Genomic DNA, 16,853 nt, shown 5'->3' on the forward strand with positions numbered 1-16,853 from the left:
AACCCTAGAACGGAACTGCTCCAATACGAATGTTACACCTCTCGTTTTCGTTGTGGTAGAACTTAAGATTTCCTAGTTGGGTATGCCCTGGGAATTGAGACCCGAGCTCGAGTTTTGGAGATAAAAGTGCCCTACCCCATGTGCAAGGGTATCGATAGGAATTCCTGGTGATTTACAGGGTTAGAAGTTGAACGAATCGAATCGACGCGATCCGAACCTAATTGGAAAAGTCCTGCACACCGGCCAAGATCGACGGGTCGTCGAACTCCGTCGACGGCTATCGTTCTACAGGGCGCGGAGTCGACAAGCGGGTCGACGACCCGTCGACGCATCGACGGGCGATCGTTCTGCGTCGTCGACAGGGTTTCGTAGCCCTGCATTCTGCAGGCACAGGTTGACGAGCACGTCGACGGTCCGTCGATACGTCGACGGGTCGTCGACCCGCTCGTCGAACCGGACCACTGAAGCATTTAATTCTCTAAGTATAAATACGTGGTCCACAACTTTATGTCTTATTTCTCTCATTCCCAGATCAGAAAACCCTAATATTTTTCTCTCCCAACATTTATGGCATAGTAGTGAAGATTTGACAAGACCCGGACCCCGTAAACCCGAGCTTGTGAAGAAGAAGGTTGTTTCTAGGGTTTCTCCAAAAATGGAAAGCTTAGGGAGTTGAAGTTAAAGTGATTCTTGGGATTCTTGACCTCTCAAGATATGTAAATGATTTCTACCCTTGTATTTAAGGTGTGGCCTATGAGTGGTCCATGAGTGACCTATAACGTTGGGATATATATATATATATATACATGAGAAAGGCATGCTTGACAGGGGGTGAAGGTGTGGCCTGTAATGTAACAATGAGGTGTGTACCTACTAGATATACATATATATACACATGTATTTCCATGTGTTCCGACATACAGATTCAGTCAGAAGTAGACAGATACTAGTTCATACAGATTCATGCAGATAGTTATTTCAGCTTATGAGTTCAGATCTTATCCATGATTTATATACATATATGCATGTTGTCTTTATGCCTTACATATTCGACATTTTCCGCACCGACTTCCCTTCCGGGGGTCGCTGCGTTCATGCCCGCAAGTACAGTAGACGGGAGGTGGTCCGGCTTAGTAGGACCTTTATCCGGCGGCCGATCGGGCACTCCATTCGATCCGGAGTTGCAGGTCTCTTTTGGTAGCCTATTCTTTTGAGATGTATATAGATGAGTACGACGGGGCCCGTCCCGTCCTTTCCTACGGCCTTTATTCGAGTAGAGGTCTGTAGACAGTTGTATGTAGTAGTCAGACGATGTAGCCTTGTCGGCTTATATTCTTTTGTGTACAGTATATATAGCAGCCTAGCCGGCTTGCACTGTTCTTCCGCATGTTATGTATATATATGCAGATTGTACAGAGTTCGGATGTTTCCTCTTTATGAGATTAGTTTGTGCCATTTATGGGCTATTGATGTTCAGCATATTCCAGATAAGGGTTTAGGGGTGTTTGGTCGCTAGAGGTCAGACTCCCGTCACGGCTCATCGGTTTAGGTCGTGACAGGAGACTCTGCCAAAAATTTTATAGCCCATGACTTGTAACAACATTCGAGGATGAATGTTTCTTGGGGGGGAGGGGGAGGGGCAGAGAATGTTACACCTTTCATTTTCGTCGCAAGCAGTCCTTGGCTTATGGGTGGTTTATACCCATAGTATAGGGATCTGTATCCGAGTTTTGAGGAATTAAGTGCCTTACCCTGTGTGTGCCAAAGTGTAAGTATATGTTCTTTGTGATTTGACAGGATTAGAAGCTAATCGAATCGAATCAACGAGGGCCGGAATGACTCAGGAGAGTCTGAAGAACTCAGTTACCATCGTGGTGCACCGTCCCTGCTCCACCGCCTCTGAAGTTTCAGGTGGCAGGTCGACGGAGCACGTTGACTAGCCGTCGACCCACCGTCGACCCACAACATTGGAACCTTCTAGTTTTCTCTATATATATTTGACCCTCACATTTTGTTCTCATTATTTTCCACATCCAAAATCAGAGAAAGGCCTAGAATATTCCTCTCAATATTTTTCTATCATCATACTGAAGTTTTAGCAAGATCCGAGCCTCATAAACCCGAGCTTGTGAAGGGAAAGTTGCTCTTAGGGTTCTATTGGAGTTGTTAACCTTTGGGATTGGAGTTGAAGTTTGATTCTTGGAACCCTAGACTCCTCAAGGCATGTATATGATTCCTACCTTTGTGTTTAAGTTAATTATCAAGAGTTTTAGTGGGTTTAAGTAAAGAGAATTATAGTTATGAAAGTTGTAAGTTGAATAAGGGTAGAGTTGGACTTGAGGGCTATTTTGAGAGATGGTTTGGATGTAGAAGTGATTATATTTTGATATTTAAGTATTGATATGGTTGTTGTTAGTATTGTTGTTGATATTTAAGTTAAATTGAGGAATTATTAAGTTATGAAGGAGATGTTATTCGAACTTCGTTAAGTCCCCCTTTCACTTGAATTGGATAGTAAGTGTTATAAATGGGCTAATTGTGGCCTATGTTATCTTGGTTTTAGACTTACAAATTCAAGAAGTAGACGGGGGACGATTAGATACGCTTCAAGGTATGTTAAGGCTGTCCCTTTTATTCTTTTGGCATGATCCTTATTATCTGAACGAACAAAGTAAGCGAGCGAGTTCCAAAGACTCTACACTTAGATGACACAGGATTCATCGTATCTTTGAATTCCTATGTTTTATGTCTATGGCTTCCAGAGATCTTATGTTACCCAGAGTAGTCCAGAGTATATTTTTCAAGAGTCCTTCATGCGTTTATATATATGTATAACTATTTTCTTACACCGTGCCTATATGGCCGGGCAGCACCACTACGGTGGCCGACTTATGGATGATGATGTATGATTACACCGTGCCTACATGGCCGGGCAGCACCAGTAGTGGGCGGCTTATGATATTGTCCCAGACGCGGGATAATGATAATGATGATGGTAACACCGTGCCTATATGGCCAGGCAGCATACACCGTACCTATATGGTCGGGCAATTTACTGTATGTATAGATGTTTATGGTTTTTAAAGAGAGCATGCATATCATACACCGCAGAGGTACCTTCAGTCATACAGATGCATTCAGACAGTCAGTTGTTTATGAGTTTCAGATTCCTTTCATGATGCTTATAGATATGTTACTCTTATGCCTTGCATGCTCAGTACATTGTCCGTACTGACTCCCCTATTACTCAGGGGGCTGCGTTCATGCCCGCAGGTATAGGTAGACGGATGGGCGGTTCAGCTCAGTAGGATATTCCTCTAGCGGTGGTCAGCGCGGTCCACTTGATCCGGAGCAGCAGTTCATATTGGTATGCTACTTTTGAGATATAGATATGCATATGGGTATGACGGGGCCCTGTCTCGTCTTTTCTACAACTTTTATTCCAGTAGAGGTCTGTAGACAGTTATGTGCAGATGACTTGTGATGTAGCCTTGTCGGCTCCTATTCTTTTATGTACAGTTCATGTGGCAGCCTAGTCGGCTTGCATTGTTGCCTTCAGTATATATATGTACAGTTCTTGATATTATTCTTTCATGAGTCAGTTTAATCCAGATTGAGTTGCTTGTGGGCCCTTATCATGTAGTATTATCCAGGTGTGAGTATAGAGGTGTTTGGTCACTAGAGATCAGGCACTCATCGCGGCTCATCGGTTTGGGTCGTGAAAGGTTTACCCGCAACAAAAGCGAGTGGCAAACTCAACAGGACAGCAAAGGGCCAAAAGGGCTATAATGAAACCAGAGGGAAAGATACATCTAACCAAAAGGGTCATGCAAAGAATGGATGATAAAGTCATCTCTGGCCACGAGGGTCACAAAACAAATGGACAAAAACATATTCGACCACGAGGGTCGCGAAAAGAATGAACAACAAAGATATATCTGACCAAAAGGGTCATACAAAGAATGAATGAGCATAAAGACGTATGTGACCGAAAAGGTCAAACAAAGAGCGAACGACGAAGATTTATCAGACCAAGAGGGTCATAATGAATGTGCACGAAGATACATATGACCCAAAGGGTCACGAAAAGGACAAAGGGCATATCTAACCACGAGGGTCAACAGCTAATACAATGGACGAAAGAAAATGTGTCATCTGTATACCGAGAGGACCATTCATTTCTTCAAATTTTCCAAAAGGGCCATTCATACAAACTACCGAGAGGGTCATTCATATCAAACTGCCAAAAGGGCCATTCATATCAAACTGCCAAAAGGGCCGTTCATACGAACTATCCAGAGGGTCATTCATATCAAACTGCCAAAATGGCCATTCATACGAACTACCGAGAGGGTCATTCATATCATACTACCAAAAGGTCCATTCATACAAACCACCGAGAGGGTCATTCATATAAACAATGCCAAAAAGGCCATTCATATTAAATCGCCAAAAGGGCCATTCATTCAAACATTGCCAAAAGGGCTATTCATTCAAACAGCCAAAAGGGTCATTCATACAAACAATGCCAAAAGGGCCATTCATATAAAATGTCCAAAAGGGCCATTCATTCAAATAGCCAAAAGTGCCATTCATTCAAATTGCCAAAGGGCCCATTCATTCAAATGGCGAAAAGGGCCATTCATACAAACAATGCCAAAAGGGTCATTCATATCAAACTGCCAAAAGGGCCATTTATTCAAATAACCAAAAGGGTAATCCGTACAAACAGCCAAAAGGGCCATTCATTCAAACACCACAAAGAATAGCTGCAATGCTGTCAAATTCAGGAAACAGGTACATTGCAGCCAAAAAGGAGCCAGTTTGCCGAACCAGATAACGTGGAACTTTTTCTTATGCAGTCAGTCAAGATAGGGTGCCAATGAGAGTCAAGCTCTCCGGCCAGGATTTGGAAGCCATCCAATCTCAGACTCAACCATAATTTTTCTATTTTTCATCGGGTAATCTGAAGGTGTTCCCATATAAGGGATATACTCTTCTCCAGCGAGTCGAACTACATATGACCTGATTCCCAAAGACCAGGGATATGTAGGCGGGCTCAAAACAAGAGAGTCGGTCACATTCTAACAGCCGTCCTGAGAAACCCTGGTCACTACACTGGGAATCTTAAAACTTTGCTTCCGAATCACTTAAAAGTCTTTAGCTGAGTCGAACTACAAGTGGCCTGAATTCTCATATAGCCCGAGATATGTAGGAAACCCAGAAGCTAGGGCCCGGCCACATATGTGAAAATTGCATGAAAATGAAGGGTAGAATGAGTCGGGTCAGTCAAAAATTAGGGTTAGTCAAATTTCGTTGCTCAGGGATGGTCCCGCCATCCCCGAACACCGAAGGGGCAGTTGTTGACACCTAATTTTTGACCTCCCATAATTTATTTTGAGTACTCAGAGTCCTTAGATGATAGATAAAGTGAGTCATGCATCTTAAAGGGCTTAAATAATTTTTATAAAAAATTAGTCAAATCAATAATTTACTTATTTTAAATTGAAAAAATGATTTGCATGACACTATAAAATATTTAGGGATTAATTGATGCATTTTATGACATTTATATTAGAACTAATCAAAAAGCAAAACAACTTTGAATAATTGTTTATTTAATTGATAAATTGTTAAAAGGTCAAATTAACAAATGATTTATTCTCTTTAACTCCAAGGAGCTTGAGTAATTAAGAGAATTGACCATTTTTCCCCTCAATCTTTAATTTTGTGGGTTTGCATAATTAGTTGAAATTAATAAATTGTTTTTAGTATTTAATTAGGTTAATTAATCAATTAGACGGTCATCATTGCAAATTGGTTTTAATTACTAATTGTTTACATCATGGCCATAATTGAATAACCAATTCATGGTTTAAGACAATTGGGGTCATTTTTTCAAAATTAGCCTTTGAGCGGCTTTAATTGAAATGACCAAATCCATTGGCAAATCAATTGTGGTCATTGGTGCAAATTTTGTTTTAACTAGTTAATTAGGATAAATAGGACCATGTGTGAAATAATTAATTAGATTAAGATTAATTGGGGATATTATTGCAATTGGCTGATAAAGGGATTATAAGCGCAACAATTATTTAGTTTTAAAACAAATTGAGGCCATGTTTGCAAAAATGAACTTACTAATCGTATCATAATTAATTACGTCTTAATTATATTATAACTAAGTACTACGACTGATAATTGGCTGTTTTAAATGTTTGTCCATTTCATTAAATTACTCGTGCTACCCCTACATACGTAAATACTCCTAGTATACATGAAGTATAAATACGTAATATACAAAAGGGCCTCTTCTCTCTTCTTTTGATTTTGGACTAGGTCTAGCCCAAAACGGATAGACCCAGCCCAAAATAATCAGAACAAGAGGGGTAAAACCCATCCTCACTTCATTTTCACACCAAACACTCCCTTCACCCCCTCTCTCCTCTCTCCTCTCTCCTCCCCAAACCCTAGCGCCGCCTACCCCCGCCTCCCTTCTCTCTCCATGCCAAAAATGGCAAAAACGCAAAACTCACAGGGTTCTCACAGCTTTTGCATAACCATATTCATACAACAATTAATGCTTCAATGTTTTCTCACGCGGATCTATCCAAACACGGTATTAGTCTCCATTTCTTTTTCCTCTTTCCTTTATGTTTTCGAATCAAAATGCTATTTCTATGTTTTATTGTCATATTGTGTTTAAGTTTTCTTGAATCCCATTGGCTGAATGTATCTCAGTTGGATCGAGAGAAATAGGGCTCACATCGAGCCATTCATTGTTAACCTAGTTCGATCTAGACCGTAGAATTGGTTTGCAAGGGTTAATTTTTGAGAAAATATGTTTGTCCCACATCGGTGTTATCGATTTTCTTTACAACTTTGGGGTTCTATAAATAGAACCTCAACCCTCTCATGAAAACAAGTTTTCACAACCTAAAAAGAAGCTTGAACTTTGAGTTTACTTGAAATTCAAGTTTCATCAGTATAATTTTAGACTTTAACTAAAAGGTTTGAGTCTTTCCAGTTCTAAAAATTTATTTCCTTGCGTGTTTTGTATTTGGTGTGGCTGAGTGTGGGATTTGGAAGCACAGAAGGTTTTCTAATCCATTCTTGTTCACGGCTGCGCCCCAAAAAGGTAACACTTTGATCTTGTCACTCATTTTTTTAATTTATTTACTGGGCTATTTTGTTTGTATGTTGATACCTTGCCATTACTATTGAGTGTTCTTAGAATAGCATTTTTTAAATCCACCATAAGTTGAGATAGTTTTTCCTAAACAACATACTCTTATTACAACAGGTGCTTAGTCGGATTATGATTGCTTATTTGATTAAGATGGACTAAATGTGTGCTTGCTTGGAAAAATATTCTGATGATTGCTTTATTAAGAAAGGTATTAGAACTTGAAAAGGTTCTTTGAATGAATTCTTTAATCCTTGTTTGACTGCCCGTCCCTTGAATATAGTGATGTATAACTATGTAGTTGACATTAGTGACTTGGGTGACCCTCTGGACTAATGCTAATCATGTTAACAAGTATAAACTGATTAAGAAATAAAAGCATATAGTATTTAACATGAATAAGAGGTCTATGTCTCATTTAGAAGTCAGTCTGACTTAGCTTAAAATCAAAAGATAAATCAACTTGGAAGGATGAGACACTTAGATTGAGTGGTGTCCTGTTAGCCACAGTATAGCTTAATAACATAATTTAACCATGACCTTTAGGCCAAATTTGGCTTGAGAAGTTAGTTGGCTTTGTTAATAATGCTAGGTTGGTTGATTGATGAGAGGACAGATTCAGATGGATCTGTTGGATTCAGACGGATAACTGTGTACAAATGGATTAATTTAGTACTACTCTCACCCAAGCGCGCTTAATTTCGGAGTTCTGATGGATCTGTTGCGTTTGTGTTCGTATGATCACATCAATCTGTCCAAGCGCTCTAAATTCTCTTAAACCCTTTCCTACCCCTCCCCCTTCTCTAAAAATAAGGCGCGTAAGTACAAACCTTTAAATACGCATAACTTGGTGCTCCGTTATCCGTTTTATGAGATTCTTTTTTTGATCTTGTGTATTTTTCGAGATCTAGCTTATTTTCCAAAAAAAAAAAAAATATTAAACAGACGAAAATGAGAGTAGTCCGGACAAAAGGAGGGATGCAACATGAGGACTTCCCAGGGGGTCACCCATCCTAGTACTACTCTCGCCCAAACGCGCTTAATTTCGGAGTTCTGATGGGATTCGGTGCGTTAGTGCTAGTATGATCGCATCCCTTTGTCCTAGTACTAAAAGTTCTCTTAAACCCTTTCCTCCCCCTCCCCCCGCTCTAAAAATAAGGGGCGTAAGTGCAAAACTTTAAATACACGTAACTTCGCTCTCCGTTATCCGTTTTATGCCATTCTTTTTATATATTGAGTATTTTTTCGAGATCTAGCTTATTTTCCGGAAAAAAATATATTAAACAGATGAAAATGAACGTAGTCCGGACAAAAGATGGGATGCAACACGACGACTTCCCAGGGGGTCACCAATCCTAGTACTACTCGTGCCCAAGCGTGCTTAATTTCGAAGTTCTGATGGGATCCGGTGCGTTAGTGCTGGTATGCCGCATCCATCAGTCCTAGTGCCATAAATTCTTTGAAACCCTTTCCTCCCCCTCTTCCTTCTCTAACAACAAGGCGCATAAGTACAAAACATTAAATACGCATAACTATGCGCTCCGTTATTCGTTTTATGCGATTTTTTTATTTTTTGATTTTGAGTATTTTTTTGAGATCTAGCTTATTTTTCAAAAAAAAATATATTAAAAAGACGAAAATGAGAATAGTCCGGACAAAAGGAGGGATGCAACACGAGGATTTCCCAGGGGGTCACCCATCCGAGTACCACTCTCGCCAAAGCGCGCTTAATTTCGGAGTTCTGATGGGATCCGGGGCGTTAGTGCTGGCATGATCGCATTCATCCGCCCAAGCGCACAATTTTCTCTTAAACCCTTTCCTCCCCTTACCCTTTCTCTAAAAATAAGGCGCGTAAGTGAAAACCTTTAAATACGCATAACTTCGCGCTCCGTTATCCGTTTTATACGATTCTTTTTTTGATCTTGAGTATTTTTCCGAGATCGAGCTTCTTTTTCAAAAAAATATATATTAAACAGACGAAAATAAGCATAGTCCAGACAAAAGGAGGGATGCAACACGATGACTTCCCGGGGGTCTCCCATCCTTGTACTACTCTCGCCCAAGCACGCTAAACTTCGGAGTTCTGATGGGATCCGGTGCGTTAGGCCTGGTATGATCGCATCCATCGATCCTAGCGCTCTAAAGTCTCTTAAACCCTTCCTCCCCCTCCTCTTCTCTAAAAATAAGGCGCGTAAGTACAAAACTTTAAATACGTGTAACCTTGCACTGCGTTATCCGTTTTATGCGATTCTTTTTTTGATTTTGAATATTTTTTGAGATCTAGTTTGTTTTTTGAAAAAAATATATTAAACAGAAGAAAATGAGCATAGTCCGAAAAAAAAGGAGGGATGCAACATGAGGACTTCCCAGGAGGTCACGCATCCTAGTACTACTCTAGCCCAAGCGCGATTAATTTTGGAGTTCTGATGTGATCCAGTGCGCTAGTGTTGGTATGACCGAATCCATCTATCGTAGCGCTCAAAATTCTCTTAAACCTTTTCCTCCCCCTCTCCCTTCTCTAAATATAAGGTGCGTAAGTGCAAACCTTTAAATACGCGTAACTTCGCGCTCTTTTTTCCGATTTATGCAATTCTTTTTTTGATCTTGAGTATTTCTGCGAGATCTAGCTAATTTTTCAAAAAACATATATTAAACAAAAAAAAAATGAGCGTAGTCCAGACAAATGGAGGGATGTAACACGAGGACTTCCCAGAGGATAACCCATCCTAGTACTACACTCGCCCAAGCGCGCTTAATTTCGGAGTTCTGATGGGATACGGTGCGTTAGTGCTGGTATGATCGCATCCATCTGACCTAGCGCTCAAAATTCTCTTAAAACCTTTCCTCCCCCTCCCCCTTCTCCCAAAATAAGGTGTGAAAGTGCAAACCTGTAAATACGCGTAACTTCACGCTCCGTTATCCCTTTATGCATTCATTTATTGATCTTGAGTATTTTTCCGAGATCTCTCTTATTTTCCAAAAAAAATATATTAAACAGACGAAAATGAGAGTAGTCTGGACAAAAGGAGGGATGGAACACAAGGAATTCCCAGGGGGTCACCCATCCTAGTACTACTCTCGCCCAAGCGCACTTAATTTCGGAGTTTTGATGGGATCCGGTGCGTTAGTGCTGGTATGATCGCATCCATCTGTCCTAGAGCTCAAAATTCTCATAAACCCTTTCCTCCCCCTTCCCCCGCTCTAAAAATAAGGCGTGTAAGTGTAAATCTCTAAATACTTGTAACTTCACGCTCCATTATCCGTTTTATGCCATTCTTTTTATATATTTAGTATTTTTCCGAGATCTAGCTTATTTTTTGAAAAAATTATATTAAACAGATGAAAATGAGCGTAGTCCGGAAAAAAGATGGGATGCAACACGACGACTTCCGAGGGCTTCACCAATCCTAGTACTATTCTTGCCCAAGCGCGCTTATTTTCGGAGTTTTGATGGGATCCAGTGCGTTAGTGTTGGTATGATCGCATTAATCAGTCCTAGCGCTCTAAATTCTCTTAAACTCTTTCCTCCCCCTCTTCCTTCTCTAAAAATAAGGCGCATATGTGTAAAACGTTAAATACGCGTAAATTTGCGCTCCGTTATCCGTCTTATGTGATTCGTTTTTTGATTTTGAGTATTTTTCTGAGATCTAGCTTATTTTCCAAAAAAAAATTATATTAAAAAGACGAAAATGTGCGTAGTCCGAACAAAAGGAGGGATGCAACACGAGGACTTCCCAAGGGGTCACCCATCGTAGTACTACTTAATTTCGGAGTTCTGTTGGGATCCGTTGCGTTTGTGTTTGTATGATCGCATCAATCTGTCCAAGCGCTCTAAATTCTCTTAATCCCTTTCCTCCCCCTCCCCCTTCTCTAAAAACAAGGCGCGTAAGTACAAACCTTTAAATACGCGTAACTTCGCGCTCCGTTATCTGTTTTATGAGATTCTTTTTTTGATCTTGTGTATTTTTCGAGATCTAGCTTATTTTCCCAAAAAAAATATATTAAACAGACGAAAACGAGAGTAGTCCGGACAAACGGAGGGATACAACATGAGAACTTTCCAGGAGGTCACCCATCCTAGTACTACTCTCGCCCAAGCGCGCTTAATTTCGGAGTTCTGATGGGATCCGGTACGTTAGTGCTGGTATGATCGCATCCATGAGTCATAGCGCTCTAAATTCTCTTAAACCCTTTCCTCCCCCTCTTCCTTCTCTAAAAATAAGGCACAAAAGTGCAAAACTTTAAATACGCGTAACCTCGCGCTACGTTATTTGTTTTATGGGATTCATTTTTTGATTTTGAGTATTTTTCCGAGATCCAGCTTATTTTTCGAAAAAAATATATTAAATAGGCAAAAATGAGCGTAGTTCGGACAAAAGGACGGATCCAACACGACGACTTCCTAGGGGGTCACCCATCCTAGTACTACTCTCGCCCAAAGATGCTTAACTTTGAAGTTTTGATGGGATCCGATGCGTTAGTGCAGGTATGATCGCATCCATCAGTCCTAGCGCTCTAAATTCTCTTAAACCCTTTCCTCCCCCTCCCCCTTCTCTAAAAATAAGGCGCGTAAGTAAAAAAATTTAAATACGCATAACTTCGCTCTCCGTTGTCCGTTTTATGGGTTTTTTTTTATATTGAGTATTTTTCCGAAATCTAGCTTGTTTTTCAAAAAATAAAATATTAAACAGACGAAAATGAGTGCTGTCCAGACAAAAGGAGGGAAGAAACACAAGGACTTCTCAGGGGGTCACAGGTCCTAGTACTACTCTCGCCCAAGCATGCTTAACTTCCGAGTTCCGATGGGGTCCGGTGCGTTAGCGCTAGTATGATCGCATCCATCAGTCCTAGTGCTCAATTTTCTCTTAAACCCTTTCCTCCCCCTCCCCTTTGTCTAAAAATAAGGTGCGTAAGTGCAAACCTTTATATACGCATAACTTCGCGCTCCGTTATCCATTTTATATGATTCTTTTATTGATCCTGAGTATTTTTCCGAGATCTAGCTTATTTTTAAGAAAAATACCTATAAAATAGATGAAAATAAGCGTAGTCCAAACAAAGGGTGGGATGCAACACGAGTTCTCCCCAGGGGGTCACCCATCCTAGTATTACTCTCGCCCAAGCGCGCTTAATTTCGGATTTCTAATGGGATCCGGTGCGTTCATCTTTGGTATGACCGCATCCATCTATCCTAGCGCTCAAAATTCTCCTAAACCCTTTCCTCCCCCTTCTCTAAAACAAAAGGCGCGTCTGTGCAAACCTTTAAAGACGTGTAACTTCGCGCTCCGTTATCAGTTTTATGCGATTCTTTTTTTGATCTTGCATATTTTTCCCAGATCTAGCTTATTGTAAAAAAAAAATTAAACAGACGAAAATGAGTGTAGTCCGGACAAAAGGTGGGATGCAACACGAGGTCTTCCGAGGGGGTCACCCATCCTAGTACTACACTCGCCCAAGCACGCTTAACTTTAGAGTTCTGAGGGGATTCGATGAGTTAGTGCTGGAATGATCGCATCCATCAGTCCTAGCACTCTAAATTCTCTTAAACCCTTTCATTCCCATCCCCCTTGTCTAAAAAGAAGGCGCGTAAGTGCAAAACTGTAAATATGCATAAATTCGCGCTCTGTTATCAATTTTATGCGATTCTCATTTTGAAACTTTAAATACGCATAAATTCGCGCTCCGTTATCAATTTTATACGATTCTCAATTTGATATTGAGTATTTTTCCGAGATCTAGCTTATTTTGCCAAAAAATATATATTAAATAGATGAAAATTAACGTAGTCCAGACAAAAAGAGGGAAGCAACACGAGGACTTCTTAGGGGGTCAGCCATCCTAGTACTACTCTCGCCCAAGCATGCTTAACTTCAGATTTCTGATGGAGTCCGGTGCGTTAGTGTCACGACCCAGCCCCGTAGGCCATGACTAGTGCCCGACCTGGGCACCCGTACATACCAAAAGCCCAAAAGTAGTAACCCAAACATTTAGAAAAATTTGGGCAGAGTTTCCTCTGTTTTTCTTACTAACCAAAAATTAACCTGCATTCAGAAAATACCAGCAAAGGCCACACACGGGGCCAACATATTTATATACACATGTAAAGGCGAGCGCAAGGGCGCGCGGTGGATAACCGCCCAAACACATAATACATACACAAACTCTACGACGGGACCATAACCCACTCTTTATGTCTACTGTGCCTCTAACATACAGATCGGGAATCGAAGACGGGACAGGGCCCCGCCGTACCCAATAAGCATATGTACAAAGCAAACGAACAACAGAAGACATATACCAAAAATATCAGCTCCGGGTCAAATGGAGCACTCTCCAATAGCAGAACAGGTACCCTAAGCTGGTGGCGTGTCTCGAGGTGCGTCTGTACCTGTGGGCATGTAACACAGCCCCCGAAGAACAGGGGGTCAGTACGGAAATGTACCGAGTATGTAAAGCGGAATAGTAAGAAGCATAATCATAATCAGGGACATGAGTACTGAAATATAACAGACTGAGCTATAGCCAGAATCGAAATACAAAAGGCGATACCTCATCCGAGACCTCAGGAGACATAATGCCAAAAATAAGTAATGCATAACGAATCATATAATGTCATATGAGCTTATGTCGTGTCCCGGCCCTCTGATAAGGGACTCGGTAGATGGAATTATACGTAACATCATCTTATGCCAAGTATGCACATAACGTGTCCCGGCCCTTTATTAAGGAACTCGGTAATGTAGGATCATGCATGTCAGACTCATACATATATATCATGTGTACATAACGTGTCCCGCCCCGCATCGCGGGTCTCGGTGGATAATAATCATGTGCCATCCGCCGCCATCCCCGTATCATCACATCACAATCGTACAAATAACGTGTCCGGCCCGCAAATACGAGGGACTCGGTGAATAGTGCACAGAAACCGCACGAGAACATATCCTGGCCCGGGCTCAGTGAATAGACATATCATAACTTGCACGAACAGAGTAATGCAGAAACATATGCATACAAGTCCAGACTCAATAAACAAATCACATAAACAGTCATAATACGTACCTTTCGAATGCCATGACGGATTATGTCAAATCAGAGTTTTTGAGGCTATTCGGACGTAGCAAATATATCATGGGGCTTACAAGGGATTCAGGATGGTCGTTCTTAAGCAAACGGAACAAAACAGATGACATATCGCTTCAAGAAAATCGGACGATAATCGTATATGTATATGTATGCTCTTTTGGGGACGGCACGATTACTTACTTCAAATCATGTTTCTAGAATCATAACACATGTCAAAACATATTATGGACTCATCATATTCATCGTTCGACACGGTACCATAATCAAAAGATTTCTTTAACATTATATAGAAATAAGTCAATTAAAATCATAGTAAGAGGTCTCGGATTCGGGGGCCCACCTCGGGTCAAGTCGAGGCGGTGGACATAAATTATGGATCATAGACTTTATGAAATCATTTATGAGCGTTAGGAACAATCCGGGTCCATTAGGGAAGGTTTCATGCATACAAACCATTTCGACGATAATTTGTGAAGGAACAGAGTTCAATTGTACTGAACAATTTGACGCTATTTTCAATCTTATATTATGAGACGCAGGAGCACAATCAAGGCCCGCTTTCAAGCCTAGTATGCTCAGAACATGCCAAGAAAGAATAGGGAAGGCCCCACATACCTTCGTTATGCCTTACGCTCGTCAAATCTTGATTCCCGTTTCGCCGAAAATCTGCAAATGGTCATCTTTACCGCTTACTATTCATGCAAGTTTAACATTACGACTTCGGTTAATATTTGGCTACCGAAATTTGTAAAGACTTCCCCTATAAATATGACACCCCCGAGATTCAACTCGGCTCAACACAACCAACAACAACCCAACAAAAACATCAAGAACATCAACAACCACAACTTAATACAATAGAGCCTATTTAGTCATTTTTCCAACATAATGATATAACCCTCATTCCAGCTTCGCGTTTCCAACTCAATTCCAATATTTTCACATTCATTACTCATCAAGTTCATTACAATACCATTCGGAGACATACCATAACATTTCTACAACCTATATACAAGATATACAAATTATGCCAATTTTTCACCAAAGCCATAACTTACTCAATTCTTCCAATCTTTAACATACAAGTTTATAATACATTTCCATCTTCCAAATTCATCAACATTACTCACAATTTACACCTTAACCATTTCATTTTCATAATACCATAAAATCATACTAAAACGACATAAGCTTCCACATTCCATTTCTATGTAAATTTACATTATTTTTCCTACACTTACATTGCGAGAATCACAACTATACCACTAACACATTAAACCACATTAATTCCTTTCCATTCCAATTTCATTGTATCACACGGCCACACCATATATTTCTAACTTCAACCAAATTCATTCACCTTTCGTTTACAATATAAAGGTCACAACGACGCAACTAACATATTAAACAAAATAAATTCAACATGTTTCTTTCTACCCTACACCATACGGCCATAGGCCACATTTTCATTCCACCAAGCAAACTTCCTTATTTTCATGCTTCCAACTCATCCACATATCTTACAACATAAACCAACCTCCAAAATGTAATTAGAGAGGATGAATTCTTACCTTTCTCTTCAAACTTCTTCAATGAAACAGCTTGTCAACTTGGAGAATTGAATGCTCTTTCTTCCAAACCAACTACACCAAGTTAAAAAGGGCACTTGATTTAGTGGGAAAATCACAAGATATCAATTTTTGGGCCAAGATTTTTGAGGGATGAACTTGGCTATGGTCAGCCGAATGGTTCTCCTCCTCCTCCTTCTTTTTTTTGTTTTTTGCTCTTCTTCTTTGTTTCTTGAATTTTCTTGAAACTTTGCTCCCTTTATAATTTAATTGAGCACATGCATAGCACATGATCATTTCATGGGTTTGGGCCAAGGCATGCATGGCCGGCCACCCATCCTAGTTGGGCTTCAATTTTCTATTTTTGTTTTGAGCCCAATTCGCCATAATTCTCGTTTTATAATTCCCGAAACCAATTTTCAAAATTCCAAATTTGCCCTTAGGCCTTCTCCGACATCTTTGCGCCAATATTTTTCCATAAACAACATAAATATGCCAATTAAGATCAAAATATTAACTTATGACGTACAAGTCACAATTGTTTCAAATTTTCCGAATAGGCGAAAATGCCGGATGTAACATCCTCCCCCCCTTTGGAACATTCGTCCTCGAATGTTAAATCAACCTCATGGTAGGTTGGGATAAGTCGGGGAGGTTCTTTTACTAACTACTTACTGGCACTTGATCAAAGTACTTGCAAGGGTTTTCATTTCCCCATTCCTTCTATCATCCTTCTCCGATATTACCATCTTATTAATCCAGCGGTCTGCACAGTCTTGACTGGAACATACGGCAAACAGAATCATTATCCGAACCAAAGGACCAAACGGATGTCAAACGGAATCTTTTCCAGGATCAGGAGGATAGAAATATAACAGACAGAATCATATTCCGATGCCATATCAAATGGGTTCATTATCAGAGTCAGATATTCTGAACCATATCGAATAGATTCATAGCCAGATTCAGGCGTGTAAAGGCATGTCAGACAGATTTATGATCAGAGTCAGACG

The 16,853-nt window shown here is 40.4% G+C and overlaps 7 non-coding genes and 6 pseudogenes across 7 annotated transcripts; all 13 read right to left on the minus strand.

Annotated features, from left to right (window-relative positions):
* Positions 1–8,161: 8,161 nt before the first annotated feature.
* LOC132069064 (5S ribosomal RNA) lies at positions 8,162–8,280 on the minus strand. Its single transcript, XR_009417633.1, has one exon. It is a non-coding gene; the product is annotated as a 5S ribosomal RNA (ribosomal RNA).
* Positions 8,281–8,503: 223 nt separating this feature from the next.
* On the minus strand, positions 8,504–8,621 carry LOC132068926 (5S ribosomal RNA; annotated as a pseudogene).
* A 228-nt stretch (positions 8,622–8,849) lies between these two features.
* Positions 8,850–8,968, minus strand: LOC132069120 (5S ribosomal RNA). The gene has a single exon (XR_009417686.1). It is a non-coding gene; the product is annotated as a 5S ribosomal RNA (ribosomal RNA).
* A 224-nt stretch (positions 8,969–9,192) lies between these two features.
* On the minus strand, positions 9,193–9,310 carry LOC132068865 (5S ribosomal RNA). The gene has a single exon (XR_009417553.1). It is a non-coding gene; the product is annotated as a 5S ribosomal RNA (ribosomal RNA).
* A 221-nt stretch (positions 9,311–9,531) lies between these two features.
* On the minus strand, positions 9,532–9,650 carry LOC132068957 (5S ribosomal RNA; annotated as a pseudogene).
* A 224-nt stretch (positions 9,651–9,874) lies between these two features.
* On the minus strand, positions 9,875–9,993 carry LOC132069119 (5S ribosomal RNA). Its single transcript, XR_009417685.1, has one exon. It is a non-coding gene; the product is annotated as a 5S ribosomal RNA (ribosomal RNA).
* Positions 9,994–10,214: 221 nt separating this feature from the next.
* Positions 10,215–10,333, minus strand: LOC132069028 (5S ribosomal RNA). The gene has a single exon (XR_009417601.1). It is a non-coding gene; the product is annotated as a 5S ribosomal RNA (ribosomal RNA).
* Positions 10,334–10,555: 222 nt separating this feature from the next.
* LOC132068981 (5S ribosomal RNA) lies at positions 10,556–10,674 on the minus strand (annotated as a pseudogene).
* A 551-nt stretch (positions 10,675–11,225) lies between these two features.
* LOC132068996 (5S ribosomal RNA) lies at positions 11,226–11,344 on the minus strand. Its single transcript, XR_009417577.1, has one exon. It is a non-coding gene; the product is annotated as a 5S ribosomal RNA (ribosomal RNA).
* Positions 11,345–11,567: 223 nt separating this feature from the next.
* Positions 11,568–11,686, minus strand: LOC132068948 (5S ribosomal RNA; annotated as a pseudogene).
* A 221-nt stretch (positions 11,687–11,907) lies between these two features.
* LOC132068960 (5S ribosomal RNA) lies at positions 11,908–12,026 on the minus strand (annotated as a pseudogene).
* A 224-nt stretch (positions 12,027–12,250) lies between these two features.
* Positions 12,251–12,370, minus strand: LOC132068909 (5S ribosomal RNA; annotated as a pseudogene).
* A 214-nt stretch (positions 12,371–12,584) lies between these two features.
* On the minus strand, positions 12,585–12,703 carry LOC132068853 (5S ribosomal RNA). The gene has a single exon (XR_009417541.1). It is a non-coding gene; the product is annotated as a 5S ribosomal RNA (ribosomal RNA).
* Positions 12,704–16,853: the final 4,150 nt, after the last annotated feature.

The sequence above is a fragment of the Lycium ferocissimum genome, chromosome 8 (genome assembly GCF_029784015.1).
Source record: "Lycium ferocissimum isolate CSIRO_LF1 chromosome 8, AGI_CSIRO_Lferr_CH_V1, whole genome shotgun sequence".
Classification (NCBI taxonomy): domain Eukaryota; kingdom Viridiplantae; phylum Streptophyta; class Magnoliopsida; order Solanales; family Solanaceae; genus Lycium; species Lycium ferocissimum.